Source organism: Wyeomyia smithii, chromosome 3 (assembly GCF_029784165.1).
Source record: "Wyeomyia smithii strain HCP4-BCI-WySm-NY-G18 chromosome 3, ASM2978416v1, whole genome shotgun sequence".
Taxonomy (NCBI): Eukaryota; Metazoa; Arthropoda; class Insecta; order Diptera; family Culicidae; genus Wyeomyia; species Wyeomyia smithii.
This window is the reverse complement of record NC_073696.1, coordinates 52,349,266-52,368,475: the sequence shown is the minus strand read 5'-3', so window position 1 is coordinate 52,368,475 and position 19,210 is coordinate 52,349,266. Positions and strand designations below refer to the sequence as shown.

Genomic DNA, 19,210 nt, shown 5'->3' with positions numbered 1-19,210 from the left:
CTTTCGGTCGGTTTTTGCTTGACCGTGGGACACAACAGAGCGTGGTGTGGTGCGGTAACTGTATAGGCGTTCCTGATATGTACCAAAGAGCTTTCATTTTCGTGCTCACCGCTAATAAGTGGTGCTGCTTATTATACATACATATTCCCACCTAGTCTGCTGAACAACAGGCGTGAACTTGACTTTAAAAAAACCGGTATGGAATTTTGGAGGGGGTGTTATTCAACGGTGGTATTGTTTTCCCTTCTTGGCTGAAAGTTGAACAAATGGTTTTTTTTTGCGCTGCTTGTGCACAGCAATGAATTGGATCCGATTCGTCGTTAAGTCGTGCAAAGGCTGGAACAAAAATTGAATCAAACGTGGCTAGGAACTTATCGGCTTTTCATGCATTTTCGATGATTTTATAGTTTGCGTCATTTAAGTTCACAGTCAAAATATGATCAAAATCACATAACACAGTATTGTTAATTATTCGTCTAACTTTTTTTTTCATCTCATACATTTTTAATCAATTTTATCACTTACATCACGTTGCGTATAAGCTGAAGTGCATCTCTTCTCAGTTATAGTCGCTTCGATTAACATCATCGCAGTATAAATAAACATCATCTTCAGACCTGTTGCCGTCACGCAGTCGGTCCCAAACGTGTGCTACTTATGCTTACGACGATGCTCAAATTCCGAACAAGCCCTTGCTGATTTGCCGCTCGGATCGACCGCCGCCACACGCTTTCGGGTGTTGTTTTATAAGACCCCAAATCGACAACAGCTTTCCTTTCCAACGCGGTTTTTTCTTTCTTCAATTTATCTGTTGTATTGCATCACCACGCTCCAGCTGATGGAATCCGGAATTTCACTTTCAGGCCTTCAAGCGGTGGGCTCCCCGAAAAAAAAATGCCTTTTTCGATGCCGAGTTGGTTTTATTTTGTCACCTTGCTTTCGGAACAGTCTAAACATCAAAGTGAAGTTTCTGGAAACTTTCCAACTATTTGTGAGTTAACTAATTATCACTTATGATGAACTTGTTAGAGATTCAGGTCCAAACTCGTGATTTTGATTTTTCACTCACTCTTCACCGACACTGGTAGAGTAAGTTGGATTAATTCATATCACTTATATTTTCTCTGATGTTATTTTTTTTCGGCGCCTTCGTTGACTGCAAAATCGCAGCACTTTGACAGAAAAAAGTTGCTATAAATGTATTCGCTAAAACGCGTAGCGTGTATGGCTGTGTGGTCAGATTATCATTGTGTGATGATGAACAATCAATACAACCAGTACAACCACTATGGCTTTGATTTGGTTTTGCTCTTGGGAAATAGTTCAGTTTGTTTTTTTCTCCATGCGTCAAATCGTATTAACTGTGTTATTTGATAATTGTGAAAATTGCTATAAAAATAATCCTAAAAACAGTTGAACCCCTTCAATAACATAGTGCTAAAAAGGGAATTTGTTATTATTCCGCGAATCAGAAAATATGTTTTCTCGATTTTTTTTCGACTTAGAACATTTGATCTCTTAGCAGAGTCCGTTTTGCATTTAAGTAATTTTTTAGACCATATCATTAATCATTACTAATGTGGCTAAATACTGTTAAGTTTCATCCCACAAAAAAAAAATCACAAAAAAATGTAGGGTTATAAGTAGCGTATCGATATTCAATTCTTGCAGTATTGAAATCAACTGACGATATAGTCATCTGCAAACGTCGTCCATGCTTACACTCAGAGCCGGTTCACACTTCAACAACCATAGGAAAGACTTAATAAAAGAGATTTGCTATGTGCTGCTGTTTTTCATTCATTGCGTGCCAATCTAAAACGAGCATCAAGTACCGGATGCATGTTAGGTAGGAAGCAAGAGCTCTATGTCGGCTCCGCTCACAGTGTTGTGCGTACTTTATTAAGTTTGCTGTTGCCCATGTGCCAGCATGTTTTCCTTCAAGACATCAGCTTTCATATCATCTACTAATGAGGGTTGTTACGATCTTAACAGGAATGCTTCACCTTCGAGTGTCCAGGGTCAATGCTTGGCTTCTCTACATCATTTTGATTACGGACATATCCATATGTAGTAGTATTCGGTTATTTTCGGCTGTTCAAACTGTTGTCTAGGGTCAATTTATAGCCCCTTGCATCATTCTGGATCCAGTGATACTCATATTGGGTGGTATTTGGTCCCTTTGGGTTGTTTTACAGGAACCGTAAGTCGCCATCGTGGATTTAAATATGGCATTTGGAGACAATTTCTGCCCCTGAGCGTTATTCTGGTTTAAGAAACACCCATATTGGGTGTTGTTTGGTCATTTTCGGCTGTTTCCCAGAAACCGGATGTCACCATCTTCGAATTCAAAATGGTGTCTGTGGTCGATTCTAGCTGCTGTGTATCATTCTGGTTCCGAAGATACTCATATTGTATGAAAATCGGCCATTTTGGCTGTTTTTTAGAAACCGGAAGTTGCCATCTTACAATTCATAATGGCGTCTGAGGTCAACTTTCAGCTTCATTCTCGTTCCAGAGATACTCATATTGGGTGGTATTCGGTCACTTTAGGCTGTTTCCACACACCGGAAGTCGCCATCTTACAATTCGAAATGTTGTCTGAGAGCGACTTGTGGCTTCAGTGCATCATAACAATTACGGAAATATCCATGTTTGGTGGTTTTTGGTCATTTGCTGCTATTTTTCAGGAACGGGGAGTCGCCATCTTGGATTTCGAAATGGTATTTGGAGACATGCCAGAAGAAGGAAGGGTGTCGAAACATTATGAACATGTTTGTTACACCTGAAAACATTCACCTGCCAAATTTGGTTATATTTGCTTGATTGGTTCTCGAGCTGTGCGTAATTTGAGTTTCATTTGTATGGCACCCTTCCCTTATAGAAGAGAGAGGGGTGTCAAACCATTATGGATATATTTGTTACCCCTAAAAACATCCACCTACCAAATTTGGTTCTATTTACTTGGTTAGTTCTCGAGATGTGCAGAAATTTGTGTTTCATTTGTATGGGACCCCTCCCTTCCAGAATAGGGAAGGGTGTCGAATCAACATGGACATATTTGCTACTCCTAAAAACATCCACATGCCAAATTTGGTTCCATTTGCTTGGTTAGTTTTCGAGATGTGCAGAAATCTGTGTTTCATTTGTATGGGACCCCTCCCTTGCAGAAGAGAGAGGGGTCTCGAACTATCTTAGTCACCCTTCCCGGCCCCTAAAATCCCTATATACAAAATCTCACGCCGATCGGTTCGGTAGTTTCCAAGCCTATATGAATCAGACAGACAGACAGAGCTGCATTTTTATATGTTTAGATTTCCAGGGTGTCGAAAACCTGGAAAATCGGGGAAAATCAGGGAATGTCAGGGAATTCGTTTTTCTCTCAGGGAAATCAGGGAATATCAGTGAGAACTGTAAATTAATCAGGGAAAAAAATTTAACCGATATACGATTTTTTTTTAAATGGATCTTTAGCACAAAAACTTATTTTTTAGCATTAAAAGCGAAATCAAGACCGCTGCTGTTCGGTTTCATATCGATCGAATACATTTTTCACTGGGATTTCAGGGTTGCGTTCATTTACGTTGCACTTTTTTGAGCCAAATGCTGAAAAATATCAGGTAAATTGAAGTTATATTTCAGGGAAAATCAGGGAATTTGGTTTTAAAATTTTTTTCGCAACCCTGATTTCTCTCTGTTTGTTTTTTGTTTGTCTTTTTTTCTCAGACATATTTATTTAGCAATATTTCTTTAAAGGACTCAACAACTTTTCCGATAACATTACCCCAATCAAACAAATCGTTTTGTCGCTATTTTTTATTATTACTTTTTTAGTTTTCATTTGTTCTTATGCAAATAACCATCATTGTTTAGGTAACATTTTGTAGTTTTCTATAAAAATATTCGATTTTAGATTTAAACAATAATCTCTAAGATATTTAATTTATAGATATTTTTCGGCTTATTTTCTTCAATAATTTTTGTGTGGTGTATACTGCGCTTCACACATCATGGATTTACAACAACAATTTTATTAGACCATTTTTTATTTGGCTGAATCTTTGCCCAGATGTTCCTATAAGCTAAAGATGTCATTTTGTGCTATTTGAGTAATTTTTAACCACGACTAATTTTTGAGAAAAAAAACTAATGTAAAAACGGCATTGATGATAACGAATATTCTTAGAACCCGAACGGTTTGTTTGTTCAGTGTGACGTTTTCGGTATAGCTGTAGATAATGATTTCGTCTTTTCGAAAAATATAAACACAATGAAGCTTTCCAAAAAGTATATCAAAAATAGTTTAAAAATTATTATTCAAAAAGCGCCTTTTTTAAAAACCCTTTTCTTTGCGAAAACTACGAAAGATTGGCAAAACATTGCTGAATGTCTAATCATAGGAAAATAATAAAATTTGAGATTTAAAAAAAAAATAAAGCAAGAACATGACTTTTTCAGCAAAGATGTAGACAGTTGTTTTATCCTGCCTGAAAAAATATGCGCCGTAAGACAAAAAATGAACGAAAAGACAAAAAAAAACATTTTTCGAAAATCTGATTTTTTTCTACGGAAATTACAAAAATTATTTGAACGTTGATTGTTATTTGAACTTAAAAAATTAAAAATATTTTTGAAGTTTATACTATTTTGGAAGGGCAAAATTATTATCTACAACTTCGCCGAAGAAACTATACCGATCATACAAATCATTTTGACCCCAAAAATATTTTCAGTCGAATCCTTAGTTCAGTAAATTGGATTTGATTTCGTTTAATTTATGCTAAAGAGAGATCTAACTTTGGATCTATTTTCTGAGCCGAGTACCTATTAATAATAAAAATATTTTTTCAGGTTTCAAAACAAAGCAAAGCCTGGTGCTACATTCCGATTCGGAACTTGACCTTCTGTTTGTTATACACAGACTTCGCAGCAACAACAGGACAATTGCGGGGCTAGCGCTACGATCCTACTGACACTAACAGTTTCTCCCGAGCCGAGACTCGAACCTACGACGACTGGGTTGTTAGGCCAGCATCGTACCTCGAGACCATCTGGGAGATTTTTAGGTTTCATCCTAATCAAAAATGATAATGAAAAAATATTAAAAACTTTTTTCTACAAAGTTGTTTTCTTCTACATAAGCCACGGAGAAATATTTACAAAAAAACTTTCTTTCCGCTGCAGTCGTGGGAATGCAGAGATAATGTGTAATGTGTCGCAAACCGGAGTCGAAAACTATCGCAACTAATCTAAAAACTAAACAATGGATACATTCCAATAAACCGCGTCTACCAAAGTGCTTTTGCTTTCTCGAAGGCGTACGGAATCGGAAACAGAAAATTATTGAAATACTACTGTTTGTAATGAAAAAACTTATCGTTTGTCTTTGTAATGAGTTAGCTTCGCGCGTAACATTGTTTAATTCCGTCACTTACCACGGTAACACAACCATTCCTTTCCGTCGCAGTCGTGGAGATGCAAAGGTAAACTCGGTCTCCGACAACAACAACTGTTGTATTTTCCTCCCTTACTTACCCTAGCGATTGTAAGGACGAGGCCGGCGCGGTTATCGATCTATACAAAGAGGTAGCTACTAAACTGAATTGTTGTACACTGGTGATGGCAAACTAATCCCAAGTAACTATACACGTGGTTCCTTGTGCAACTTCACTAGCTCTGAACGATTATGGAGAAGCAACTACGAAATGTGCAGTCGTCAAGCTCAAACGCAAGTTGTTTTCTACTGCATAAGATGAAGCGCTCATTTCCATGTTTTCAGAAATAAAATGATCAAAATTTTCGATGAAATCGAACATCTAATTGTCTTACCTTTGTAGATAGAGATAATAGTCATTTCAACGTAGGATTACGTCTAACCGCACTATATCGAGATACATTCTGCGGAAACTAAAACCAAGGTGTAACGTCGGAGTGAGAGATTTCAAACGGTGATACCGATGTAACCACATTATGGAACACAATAATCAATATGTCGTTGTAATGATAGAACACTCACATAGCGTCTCGGCCTATTCAATTCAGCCATCAGATCTTGAATTTATTCAAAAACATCACTCACACAGTACATTTATAAAATATGCAATTAATGTAGCCTTCATGAGATGAAAATTGTCCTGCAATGCTGTAGCTCCGTTAATTTTAAACAATTTCGTAAAAGTCTTCTCTTTCTTTGAAAATACAGGTCGGACTCTATTATCCAAAACCTCGATTATTCGGGAACTCGATTATTCGGGATTCTATCATTTGAAACTTTAGACTCCATTACACTGCCGCTATTCGCATAATAGTCCTATGTAAAAGTTGCGAGTCCTATGTAAATTTTGCGAAAATGGGTCCATTTTGGCATGTTCTTTAAGAATAGCCATTAGAAAAGTAAGGTTTGATTCCCATACCGTCGATTTTAATGACTACTTTTGTAGAGCATGCTAAAATGGATCCATTTCCGCAAAAAATAAGAAAACATAGGACTTCTACATAGGACTGTTATGCGAATATCGGCAGTACACTGGTCGACAAAAGCGAAAAATAATGTTGCCCTTAAGCTCAGAACAGTGTGTGTGTGAATTGTATAATCTCCCACTGGCCTACAGCTCGAAACAGTTGCCCTAAAAAGAGTGTAGCTTTTTTACCATTCCTATGAACTTTGGAGGCCCTAATGTATGCAGAAATGCGTCAAAATGCCGCATTGTAAGTGCTCACCGGGTTCGTTGCTTCTACGTTTGATTACAGGAAAACTCATTTAGGTCTCTAAAAAAGTTGTTTTATTTCATCGGAAATGTTGGTCACTATTGTTTTAAAAAAACATTAAAATAAGCGCTTCATCATATGTAACAACTTTGTAGAAGAAAGTTTAACATTGCTATCGGGCTCTACATCCGAATTTCGACAAAAGCGAACAAAATATTCCTAAAACTCAAACTGAAATTAAATGGAAGATTTTAGCTTTTTGGCGTGAATTTTAATCCACTTAGTTACCTCGGAAGTGCGTCAAGTCTTGAGAGACTTCAACGATGTTTTGCGGTAAGCAGACGGAGATCCGACGAACCCGGCGACCTATTACTCTGCGTCCTTTTGATGCACTTTCTAGCTGGCTAGGGCAGGCATTCCAAAAGTACAGCCTTCTTTTTCTGTCTTCTCAGAATGCTTTTGCTGTAGCTGTGCGTTTGCGATAGCTATCCGCTCTAGTTGCCGGATATTAGCAACAGAGCATCACAAAAGAAAAACAAAAATGTATTTCGTGTGTCTATTCGGCATTATTCGGAATATATCTTTTTTAAATATTTTTCCGTTAAAATGACACATGACATCTCCAGGCAGTCGGCCGCCATGAGATGAAGAAACATTTGCACAAATGCTCTCAATTTTATTTTTTTTTTTTTGATCGGAAGAAAAACTTGCTGATTTTTTGGTTATCATACAAAATTGTTCACAAATCAATATTTCTCTAAGACACCTTGAGAAAAGTTTAAATAATTTTCATTGAAATTATGGAATATAAGTTATTCCCTTTGCGATCTTTTATTAAAAAATGTAGAAGATATACTCTCCATTAATTTAGATTTTGTTGAGAACGCTTCTTTCGATCTTTTTGTAGGCAAACTGAAGGAAAAATGTGAGTAAATTTTCATTTCATATTTTCTATAGATTCTATCGTCATTGTCCAATAGGTGACAGTGCGAAAATATTTATAGGTTTTGAAATGTTTTTATTAGACATAATTTAATCATGTACTGCTGAAAGCACCGAGAAAAGTTATTTTGGTGTGTGAATTTTATTTTAAGAAAAATCGCATAATTCAATTCAAAGGCAAAAAACTTCGCGTTGATTGTATCAAATGTGTAAAAAAAATATCAACAGTAAACAAATTTGCTTCCATATCTCTAGCTAAAATGAAATAAACCGCTTGCACTGAGAAAACCACCGACTTTCATGATGATTTCGATAATTTTATTCCCGCATCTGAATCGTTTGATAATCTTACATCCATTAAACAAAATTACGTAAACATCAAAATATGAAGCCACTCAAATCCTAAATGACATTTATCGCAACACGCAAAATACTACACAGACATTACTTCAGCTTGTGCTTTCTTTCCCACTGCCTGTCTCGTGACGCGTCTGGCACAGTGAGCCACTCACCTGTCGCTCTTTTCGCAATTCCGACACGAAAACCAAGCATCGTAGTAGACCTCAACCTTTCCCCAGATCGGTCGGTCGGTCGGTGTGATCGTGAAAAATGCGAAAGTACCGCACCAACCTGCGAACTCCCACCACATCAACGTCGCCGTCTCCATCCGTGAAGACAGCAGCAACAGTAACCACAACAAAAAACACCAACAGTAAAAGCGGTAATAACAAAGCACAAGCCAAACAATCAACAGGGCGAAAATTGCATGCTGTGTGTGACCCACTTCGCAGCGGCGGTGGTCCGAGTGCTGCTGCCAGTGTGTGCGCGCGCGCCCGTTCATCATTGACCCGATTTTTATAGCGCTTTTATTTCGCACAGAAAATTGAAGCACCACCACCGTCGTCCTATGGTAAAGAGAAGTAACAGCCGAAAGCCGCAACGCAGCACAGAGCGGCTCACAGCGCGTCGTTCGCTTGTTTGCCGTAGGTATTTGCACGGGAATAAGATCGAAAGCGAAACGTGTTGGTTTGGTACCGACCGCCATCAGCCGAATAAAATTGTCCAAGTCCATGGTGGTTTCACTGTTCAATGGTTTATTTTTATTTGCCTGTTTTTATTTTCTGTTTGTCCTTTTGTGCTCGCCATTCGGCACACGCGCACGCGTCACGCACTTTTCGAATTTTCGCGAGCCCTACTGTCGATGGGGCACCATAAAATATGGTTGTCTGGTGGATTACCGTCTGGTTATCGTTAACGTGACAATCGGAGTTTTGTACTCAACTTGGGGGAAAAAATTAATAATATAACGAGATTTGTACGATGATGATGTCATCCGTAATCGGAATTCCGCTTTTATCGTGGCCAAACATTCTTTCAGTTTCAAAAATTCGACGCGTCTACCTCCGCGTGACAATCTGCCCCACTCGGGTGACTGTGTTGCACAACACAGCTGCTGCTGCTGTTGTCAGGTGGATTAATTTTGTGTGGGGTCTGTGTATGCGTGCTTTATATATTTTCACTTATGCCATAGCAATGAAAGGAACGCAATCGACCAATCGCTGCAAGCGATCGCCTCATACGTCAAATCAAATGATGGCGCTATCAAATCGTGCATGGGTTCGGTTCGACCGGTACAGCTCGGCTGGCAAGGCACCAGGTTGGCGGGTACCACCATCTGCCAAGATAACGCCCCGAAGCTGTGCTTTTTTGTTCCGTTTGCGCATAAGTACCACCACCGGTTGATTGTTGTAATACCGTAACGAAATGGGTATTAATAATCAACCATCTAATTGCGACCGATAATGATGACTTTACGAAATTTCGACGAAATTGCAGTGGCCGAGGGGCCGCACTAAGTATACACAGTGCGAGGTGAAATGTCGTTTGGAGAAAATTTTCACAAAAAGATTTGTGGAAATTCCATAATTTTTTAATTTGAAATGCAGTAAGTGTTTGTAAGACCGTACCTTCTACAAAGGATATCAAACGAGGCACAGATCCGGTTTGAAAACAGTCGCAATAATTTAATGTTGTTTACTAAGTATTTTCACATCTAAACCAAATTGCCGATATGTCACCTGGCGATTGGCGTGTCATTACACACGGTGCTGCCTTTTTGGGTGTCAATTCACTCTCAGCCGGATTGAAATTGATGCCTTACGACATCGGTCCGCGGGACGAATATAACAAAAGTTTGATAACGAACCAGTAACATCAATAAATAATGGTGAAACTGTTGTATTTGCTCTTTATACATCGGTTTTTTTCGTCGCAACGAAAATGCTCTAAGAGAGCGCGTCGATTGTTACCGAAACAATGGCCACCACGGCACATAACGGAGGAGCGGAAAAATAAGGGAGAAATTTTCATCACCACTGATTCTTTTGTTTCGGTGCTGAATTAATATTTTTAATTGCAACCCAACCTAGGACTAGCCAAATCGCACCTGCATGCTGATGCTGCACAGCAGCGCTTTGCCAGCTCTGGTGACGATGATGTGTAGTAATTTTACGAGAAAAAAAAACTTCCCTGAAGAAGGAGAACGGTGGCCTTGGAAGAATGGAATGCGGTTCCATAATCGTCATGCAAAATGGGTTCGAAAGAGGAAGGAGAAAGTTTTGCAGTTTGTGCAAGTCTGCTGAGAGTCGGCGCTGGAAGAGTAGTTTTTCAACTGCCTAACTTTTTTACGTTTGATCGAATTGTTTTAAACGGTTTGTTGTGAATGGTATGAGCTAGGAGAAATTTCTTTTGATATTTACAAGTCACAGAAACAGACTGTTCATCAATGGTTGACTTGATTGACTTTTCAATATTTTGAATTGTTTTTATCGTTCGAACGTTTCCACAGTTTGATATTGCTTCCATAAAGTGAAATTCTTCATCTTGGATATAAAAATGATGTCGAACATCACATTCCAGCTCAGACGAAGAAAAAAAAATCACATTCCAGCGGCTGGACAACAACTTCCGGCATTCAGACAAGGCCGAGGACCTGCAAATCATCAAATTCAATCAGAACATTCTCATAATGTACGAAAGTCTTGGGAGTTACCCCTCCCTATCTTAATACATCTATAACCACATAGAATACGATGCAGGCATTCTAGAGTTAAGTTGAACCATACATGTATACAAAACTGTGCAGTGGTTCTGAAAAGAACCGTTGCACTGTGGCGAGAGTCGATTTCGACGCCTTTAGCTGATAACTCCTCGTACGAGATTCAAAATCTATTTTTTGCCTAATCGAGTTGCAGGGTCTGTTTTCAATGAAACATAAAAAAAGGGGTAAAAACGTTAAGACATCGATTTTTAATGTTATGATTATTCCTCAGCAGGATGTCGTGAACCAGCGGAACCACAACAGTTTGAAAGTTCTATTGCTGTTTTTTCATATGCTGACTACCTAATGCATATTCCTAAGAAAGGTAAAGAGGTCAGAAATATGGCAAAAAAATCAAAAATAATATATACCTCATAGGTTGTGAACGATAAAAATATAGTATCTTCCAGATAATTGTGTATATTGATGCTACTGACAACTTTGCAGGACACAGTGGAGGCCCAAGAAAAAAGAAAAAAATATTTTTTATTGAGAATGTGTTTTGACAGTTATATTTTCAGTCAAAACTTTCGAAGTCAATTCGATGTTATCTAGAACTTCACTGAAGACACCGACGTTGTATCTCGATTAGGCAAAAATATATATTTTCTATCTCACATGATTTTTAAATTTTACAACATCAAAAGATACCGGGGATCATTCCCATCAACTTTACTAAAACGCCATAAATTTATATCCAACATACGTAGATTTATCAATAGGGCGCGTCGGAATTGACCTTTAAATGCATTGCTTCAGAAATCATGAAATAATCTTGTATACAATTTTGTGTACAAGTAGTGTTGCTAGAAAAAGTTACGTGAACGCATGATTTGATATTGTGTCAATTTCTAGAACAATAATTAAAGTTTTTGTTAATTGTCGCTTATGGAGTCTGTTAAACTTGTCCATTTTTCATATTTTTTTAAAATAATTTTGATATGCACTGCCGCTTTTCGTATAACATTCCTATGTAAAAGTCCTATGTTTTCTTGTTTTTTTGCGGAAATGGGTCCATTTTGGCATGCTCTACAAGAGTAGCCATTAAAATCGAGGTTGTGGGAACCAAACCTCACTTTTTTAATGGCTATTCTTGAAAAACATGCCGAAATGGACTCATTTTCGCAAAATTTACACAGAACTCGCAACTTTTACATAGGTCTATTATGCGAATAGCGGCAGTGCACGACATTTCGACTCCAAAATTCAAAATGACTATGCGTCTCCATGTTATCAAAATTGAGGGATGCGCCGTGTTTCCGTTATATTTTTCTATTTTCACCAAGGGACCGTTCTCAAACTTGGTGGTCATAAAGAAGACCACGCACGAGGGTGGGGGGGTTAACGAAATGACCACGTGGTCTTTTTTCCTGACTTATAATTTATTGTTGCCACCAATTCAAGAATGTAGCTTTCGCATTTTTTTCTTCCGAAACATACCTAAAAAAATTAAAGTGAATTTATTGACTCGACAAATGAAAAGACCACGTGGTTAAAGTCGCAAGTGGGGGGGAGGGCGTGATCGAAAGACCATGGGGGTGGGGGTCCGGTGGGTGGTATAAATGTGATCAAAATATGACCATGTGGTTTAGGAACGGCCCCCAAGCAATAACCGTACCATTTTTTGACTCAGGAAATAAGATTCAAAGATAGCAGTATATCAGTTCCTAAGGCTCGCGTGAATTTTAATACACCAACTAGGATTAATGTTTGAAAAACATACGAAGGCGTCAACACCATCTCTCATCATCAAACTTAGACTCACACTCTTGCGAAATGAAAATTTCATGAGAGAAGTTGGACGACTGGAACCACAATCAAAATCTTTCTTGTAGCTTTCGAAGGTTATGAGGGAGCCCATTCCAGACATCAGATATGGTGAACGAACAGAAGGCTCAAAAACCTGCACATTAGTTTGAGAGTGTTTATAATTTCAATTTGAACGAGTCCTACTGAAAATGAGGTGTATCACAAAAGTATGATCGGATCACCGTTCAAGATTTTTTTCTGAAGAGTAAACAGATTTGAATGAAGGATCTTTCCCACCGGTAAACACAGGTTTTGCCCTAGAGCTCGACTGCCGTTCCAAGCATATCTGTCTCATGTTCTACGTAAACCTTACGGACGCAGGGACTGTTATGCTTGGAACGGTTGTTGAACTGGAAAACGAAATAAAAGATTATAGATTTTCAATTATTTCTGTGAATGTTGGTGCCGTAGCAAAGATAACTTTTAAGAGACTTAAATGAGTTTTCCCGTAAGTAAACGTAGATGACGTAGAAGGACCAAAATTCACAGGAACGGTTTAAAAGTTATAATCTTTTTAGGGCTTTGGGGCAAAATTCTTTCGCTTCGGTCGACCAGTGTTAACAAGACCTTCGAAAACAAGATTGGTAATACTTCCCAAAAATTTTTAAATTTTTCGATGAGAATTTTTAACAAACGCTTTGAGTTAGCATATTTACCTACAAAATGTAAAAATGCCAAAGTCACTCCAATTTCATAAGCTGTACACATATTAATAAGAATTCAATTTTTTCCATTGATCTTGTATACAAGTCTGTGTACAAGTAGTGTTAATAGAAAATGTTATGTAAACGCATGTTTTGTTGTCAATTTCTAAAAAAAACTAGTTTATTTTTACTTTTACAGTCTATTAATCTTTTTGGATTTTCATATTTTTTCGAATTATTTATTCAATGTCGGTCGTGCTTCATTTCGAAGCCAAAATTGAAAATGACCATGCGACTCCTTTCCATCAAAATTGAGGAGAGCGCCTTGTTTCCTTTCTTTTTTAAAATTTTAACCATACAAAAACAGTACCATTTGTGACTTTTTGTAAACAGGGAAGAAGAATACTTTACAGGAGGCCACCGACTCAGCGACACTTCCGTAAGTACTACGGAATTGGAGGAAACTAGAGGATTAGATTGGATTCGCACCAAGCAATCGATTGTTGAGTCAATTTTTAGCGTTACCCAACTTGCATACGGGTTTTGTCAAGCTGGAAAAAAATGAAAAATTATAGCTTTTAAACCATTCCCGTGAATTCTGGTGCCCCTAGCAATAATAGTTTTTTCAGAGAATAGAAAGAGTTTTTTCGGATTTAAGCGTAGAAACGACGAACCAGGCGAGCAATCACTCTACGGCCTTTTGCCGCACTTCCGCATTTACTAGGGGCATCCAATTCACGGAAATAGTTAAAACGCTATAATCTTTTTGGGACGGCTTGCTTGAACTGTAGGGCAACTAATTTTTGCTATTGTCGACCAGTTATATCAAGAAGTTCAAAAACCTGAAAGCACCAGAAGATGATGGGATTTGCTATATCCTCATCGGAACACTTCCCGAAAGCTTTTTAAATTTTAAACAGATGCTTCGAGTTAGCATACTTTGTTACAAATGGAAGAATGCCAGTCACTCCAATTTTAAAAGCTGAACATATGTGAATGAGAATTCTAATTCGACTATTCATCAGTGTCTCAGAGTAACTAATATGATTCAAACTAATAAATCTGAAGGTTTTTTCCACTGGATCTGCTCTTATAGACATAGAAAAGGCATTCGACAGTATTGGGCATAAGGATTTTATTGCTAACATGTCCAATTTCCATTTCCTGTTTACATCACGAAAATGATACTAAGTAATTTGGTTGACCTCGCTCTTCAGCTTAACTATTTAACTGATAAATTTAATAGATTGCCTGTTAGGGCTAGGGTACCTCAAGGAAGTATCTTGGGCCCAATCTCCCAATTCTATAATTATTTTATATTACTCTTGATCGATGCGAAAAATCTCAGATACTGACATTTATGTAAAAGGGAAACCTTCGTATCATTTAGAGTCGGCTGCAAAAAAGTCTTGATCTATTTTCTTCATACTTGTAGAAATGGAAGTTTAGTACAAAAACATCAAAAACACTATTAATTATTTTTCTCATAAGCCAAGAAATTCATCTCTCAAACCCACCAAAAATCGCGTTATTAAGAGGAATAGTATTTAAGACAAAAATTCAAGACCACTGATCAAGTAAAATATTTAGGATTTATTCATGATAAGGATCCTACATTCAAGGAGCAAATTGAAAATATTCATTCTATGTACTGTACATAAAAATTTTCATACAGTTTTATCAACAGGAATTCTAGACTTTATCTCAAGTCTCAATAACAAACTGTAAATTTACAAAGAATCATTCAGACCAGCAATGTTCTATGCCCATCTGGGCATGTCGTTGTGCTTCATGGGATTCAGACTGCAACTGTTGAAACTTATAACCGGCTGACACTCCCCCCCCCCTTAAAAATTAATTCTTGTTCGATTTTTTTTCCAAGCCAGGTCACTTAGGTTTCTAGTGAATAATAATTTAAAACGGAAAGCATTGTTAATATCTTTGTTCTTGCAAGGTTTCAGAAATTACAATAAATATTAATTTTTTATACAAGTTTGTATTCAAGTAGTGTTGAGGTTTGACTATATTTTAATAAAACTATGATGTCCCTTAAGCTGGAAGTACAAAGTCAGCAGAGCAAAGAGTTAATAGCATGAAAATTTAGTGCACATTTGATGCGCATTTAATACCATATCGCCGAATTTAATGCTCCTTCATTTCTTCGAAAAATGCTCTTGTTTGCTAGCTTAAGAAAATAGCTAGCAGACAATATACGAAAATAGCATTTTTAGTCACGAAACAGTTCTATAACGGCCAAAAACATTTAATGCTCATTTAATGCTCTTGAAAAAACCTGATTTTCATGATAATTTTATTGACTTTGTATAAATTTTTCAAAAATATGATAATACATGAACAGCTTCCATTTTTTCAAACAATAATGCATTTTTCATTGAATATTTTTTTTTTTCAAAAATATTGTTCTGCTAGCTTAAGAAAAAAGTTAGCAGTACAATGGCCAGAAACAGCATTTTCAAGCAATGAACTGTTGTAGAATGGTCATAATAATTTAATGCTCATTAAATGCTCTTGAAAAAAACCTGATTTTCATGATAATTTTATTGATTTTGTATCTAATCGTATCAAAAGGATTCTGATGGTTTTCAGAGGAAAATGTTTGAAAAAACTAAAGCTATTAATGTATTATCATATTTTTGAAAAATTTATACAAAATCAATAAAAATTTTTCAAGAGCATTTAATGAGCATTAAATTATTATGACCATTCTACAACAGTTTATTGCTTGAAAATGCTGTTTCTGGCCATTATACTGCTAACTTTTTTCTTGAGCTAGCAGAACAATATTTTTGAAAAAAATATATTTAATGAAAAATGCTTGAAAAAAAAAGTTATTGAAACTGCTCGCATATGGAAGCATTTAATGGGCATCTTATCGTATCAAAAGGATTCCCGATCAGAAATTATTTGAAAAAAATGAAGCTATTCATGAATTATCATATTTTTGAAAAATTCATTCGAAGTCTATAAAATTATCATGAAAATCAGATTTTTTCAAGAGCATTACATGTTTTTAACCGTTATAGAACTGTTTTGTGACTAAAAATGCTATTTTCGTATGTTGTCTGCTAGCTATTTTCTTAGGCTAGCAAACAAGAACATTGTTCGAAGAAATGATGGAGCATTAAATTCGGCGATATGGCATAAAATGAGCATCGAATGAGCACTAAATTTTCATGCTATTAACTCTTTGTTCTGCTGACTTTGTAGTTCCAGCTTAAAAGACATAAAACAATGATTATGTCTTAATAACTGGTGGTGGTCCCCGTGGTTCTGTGGTTAGCGATGACGGTCGGCTAGCTCTCCCACACGGTTGTGATATCAGGTTCGATCCCCGATCGAGTCGAGGATCTTTTCGAGCTGGAAATTTTCTCGACTTATCCTACACATGCAAAATGTGCCAAAAACAATATCGATAACGAATTCTCTCAACTAATCTAGCTGATCGAGACCGCTATTAGCTCCAAGGCTAAGCGTTCGATATTGTTTTATGTTTTAATAAAAACTTCTGGTTAATTGTTACCCGTCCAATCCGTAAGGGTGGATTTTTTTTGAACATTTTTGGTTTATATTATAGCGTTAAGTTAAAAAAAAAATTATTTATTTTGATAAACACGACATTTTGACGTCAAAATTTAAAATGACTATGCGTCTCCTTTTTATCAAATTCGATGGGAACGTGATGTTAATTATAATGCATATTTTTAAATTTTCACCACGGGGAAACAGTCCCATTTTCGACTCTATTTAAACAAGGATCATGATGCCAAGATTTAACGTGAATACACTTCTGAGTTGCTGAGAAACACAAATTACTTAGGAAACATATTTTCATTAGAAAAAAAATTGTTAAAACCACCACTAACCAGCACCACTAAAATCATATAATTTTTTACATTATTTGTTTACTAATCCTAATATGTGTGCGAAGTTTCATTGAAATGTTGAATATTTCCTGATCAAAAAGGTGTAGAAACACACTCTTTACAATAATAATGACATTTACCCAGGCTCTTTATATTTATATAGAGACAAACTGTTTTTATAGAATTTTATACCCCAATGACTCTAAATTTATTTGTGCTTCATAGTTTTCTCTTATGTAGGAACATAACCAAACAATTTTCTGGTATATAATTCGTTACAGGAACCCCTGAAATGACGATATTGATTTTTCCGGTCAGGCATAAGGGAAAGATTGTAAACATCAGTGTCAGTGCATCTCTGTACCCGAATGACAATCAATATGCACTTCAGGCACAGTTTTTCACATAGAACCGGCCATAAACTGTGTCGTTTTGTTGAAGCGCTTTCTAGCATATTCTATGTCCCGTAGAAAGCTCACTGCACTGCACACCCACTCCGCACGTCCTCAACGCACGCGTTGACCACTTGCTCGCAAATTCTTATTTGCTTGCTAAGGGCTACCATCTCCGGTGTACGTGCTATACAGTGGTTATCGTAAGATAAACCTTCCGCCTCTGCGTCCCATCACAGCTTATACGTGTACGTGTACATGGTTGCTCGTATTCAGACGATGACGGTATTCGTCGCCGAATACACCAAAATTGCATTTGCACCACCCGCCGCCTTCGGCTTCGGCTGTGGCTGTCTATAGGCGTCGCTGAATTGACTGTGACCTACTGACACCGTTTTTCGGTATTGTTGTTGCTTTGACGTGTCACTTACCTACACTAAGCCACTTACCTTAGTGCCACTGCCTGGTTTGTGTGCAGGCTAGAGAGCAACACTATAACAGATGAAATTCTGAGGAATCAGACGATGATGAAAGGCTGTCCTTGAGATTATCAGGCTTTTACTTCAGCTCAAGGGCACTAGAGAACATCCTTAGCAGAAATAGTTTTGCTAACCGAGGTTGTGCGTCGTCCTGAAACATTATAAAAACGCACAGTAATTCGCAAATGTCATCATGAGTGTGGGTTATTCAGGGCTTTCTCACACCTACTTCAAAAGCACAATTGCAAACAAACCATTCGTGATGACGCAAAAATTATCTTGTTTTCGCACACTCTCACTTTCTCCATGGCGGTGGAAACACTCATACAAAAAAAAATCGTCGACTGTTTCGAATCGAAAGCGCAATTCGCCACACACCACCATCACAGAGTCAGTGAGCGGTTGGTTAATTTTCGAACCGGTCTCTGTCGCTGTATATGGAATGGTTCGGCCGAACTTGACCCAGTTTTAAGCGCTTGTTTAGTGCAGAAATTGAATCACCAACGGTGAATGGAGCAGCGGTAGAATTTCGGCGGTGGCTGTCTACGTGCTCCAAACCAAATACCGCTCGCTCAGTCGGTGCTGCAATGCTTCGTTACATACCTGAGCCGCTTGGCCGGCCGAAGGTAACACCACAGCACTTCACAAAGCACTGGTGATCAAGATGATTTTCTAGTGAATTCTTCTCTGCAGCTTCTCGCTGAGTACAGGCAGTGGGTACGCATTCCGCAAGTCGTATTACCATCCACTACTTCTTCCCCAACCGGGGGAATGCGAACGATTTTGACCTTTCGTGAAGGGATTTCACCACGTTGGGAAAAATGATGTCTGACTGTAGTAGCCGACGTAGCTGCATGAGCAAGTTCTTTCCGGAATTGATATTTACTGCGTTGAGGCTTTTTTTGCGGGGAGCAACGATAACCAGTTGGACGTTCGGAATTCGAGCAGTTTTGATCAACACGTCGTTCGAGTGAATCGATTTAGTTTGACTTCGTGTTTATCGCCGATTGTTTGATGGTTTGGTTTTAAGTCGTAAGGTTATTGTTTTGCCAATAAATAGTTGTTGAAGGAGACAAGCTGGTGCTTGTGTTATAGAAAAGTTTGAAGTGTCAGTGTTTTTAGGTGAGAAACGTAATTTTCAATTAAACATAATACTAATAAGTCAACTTTTATTGGGTTAACAAACAATTATCTCACAGTGAGTAAAACTAGATGTTGTTGCTTAAAACTGTAACTGAGTTAAATAACTTTA

The 19,210-nt window shown here is 37.5% G+C and overlaps 1 protein-coding gene across 23 annotated transcripts in view; it reads left to right on the top strand.

Annotated features, from left to right (window-relative positions):
- The window catches only part of LOC129732202 (probable serine/threonine-protein kinase yakA), a 320,944-nt gene that overhangs the window by 275,223 nt on the left and 26,511 nt on the right, over positions 1 to 19,210 (top strand). The window lies entirely within an intron of this gene.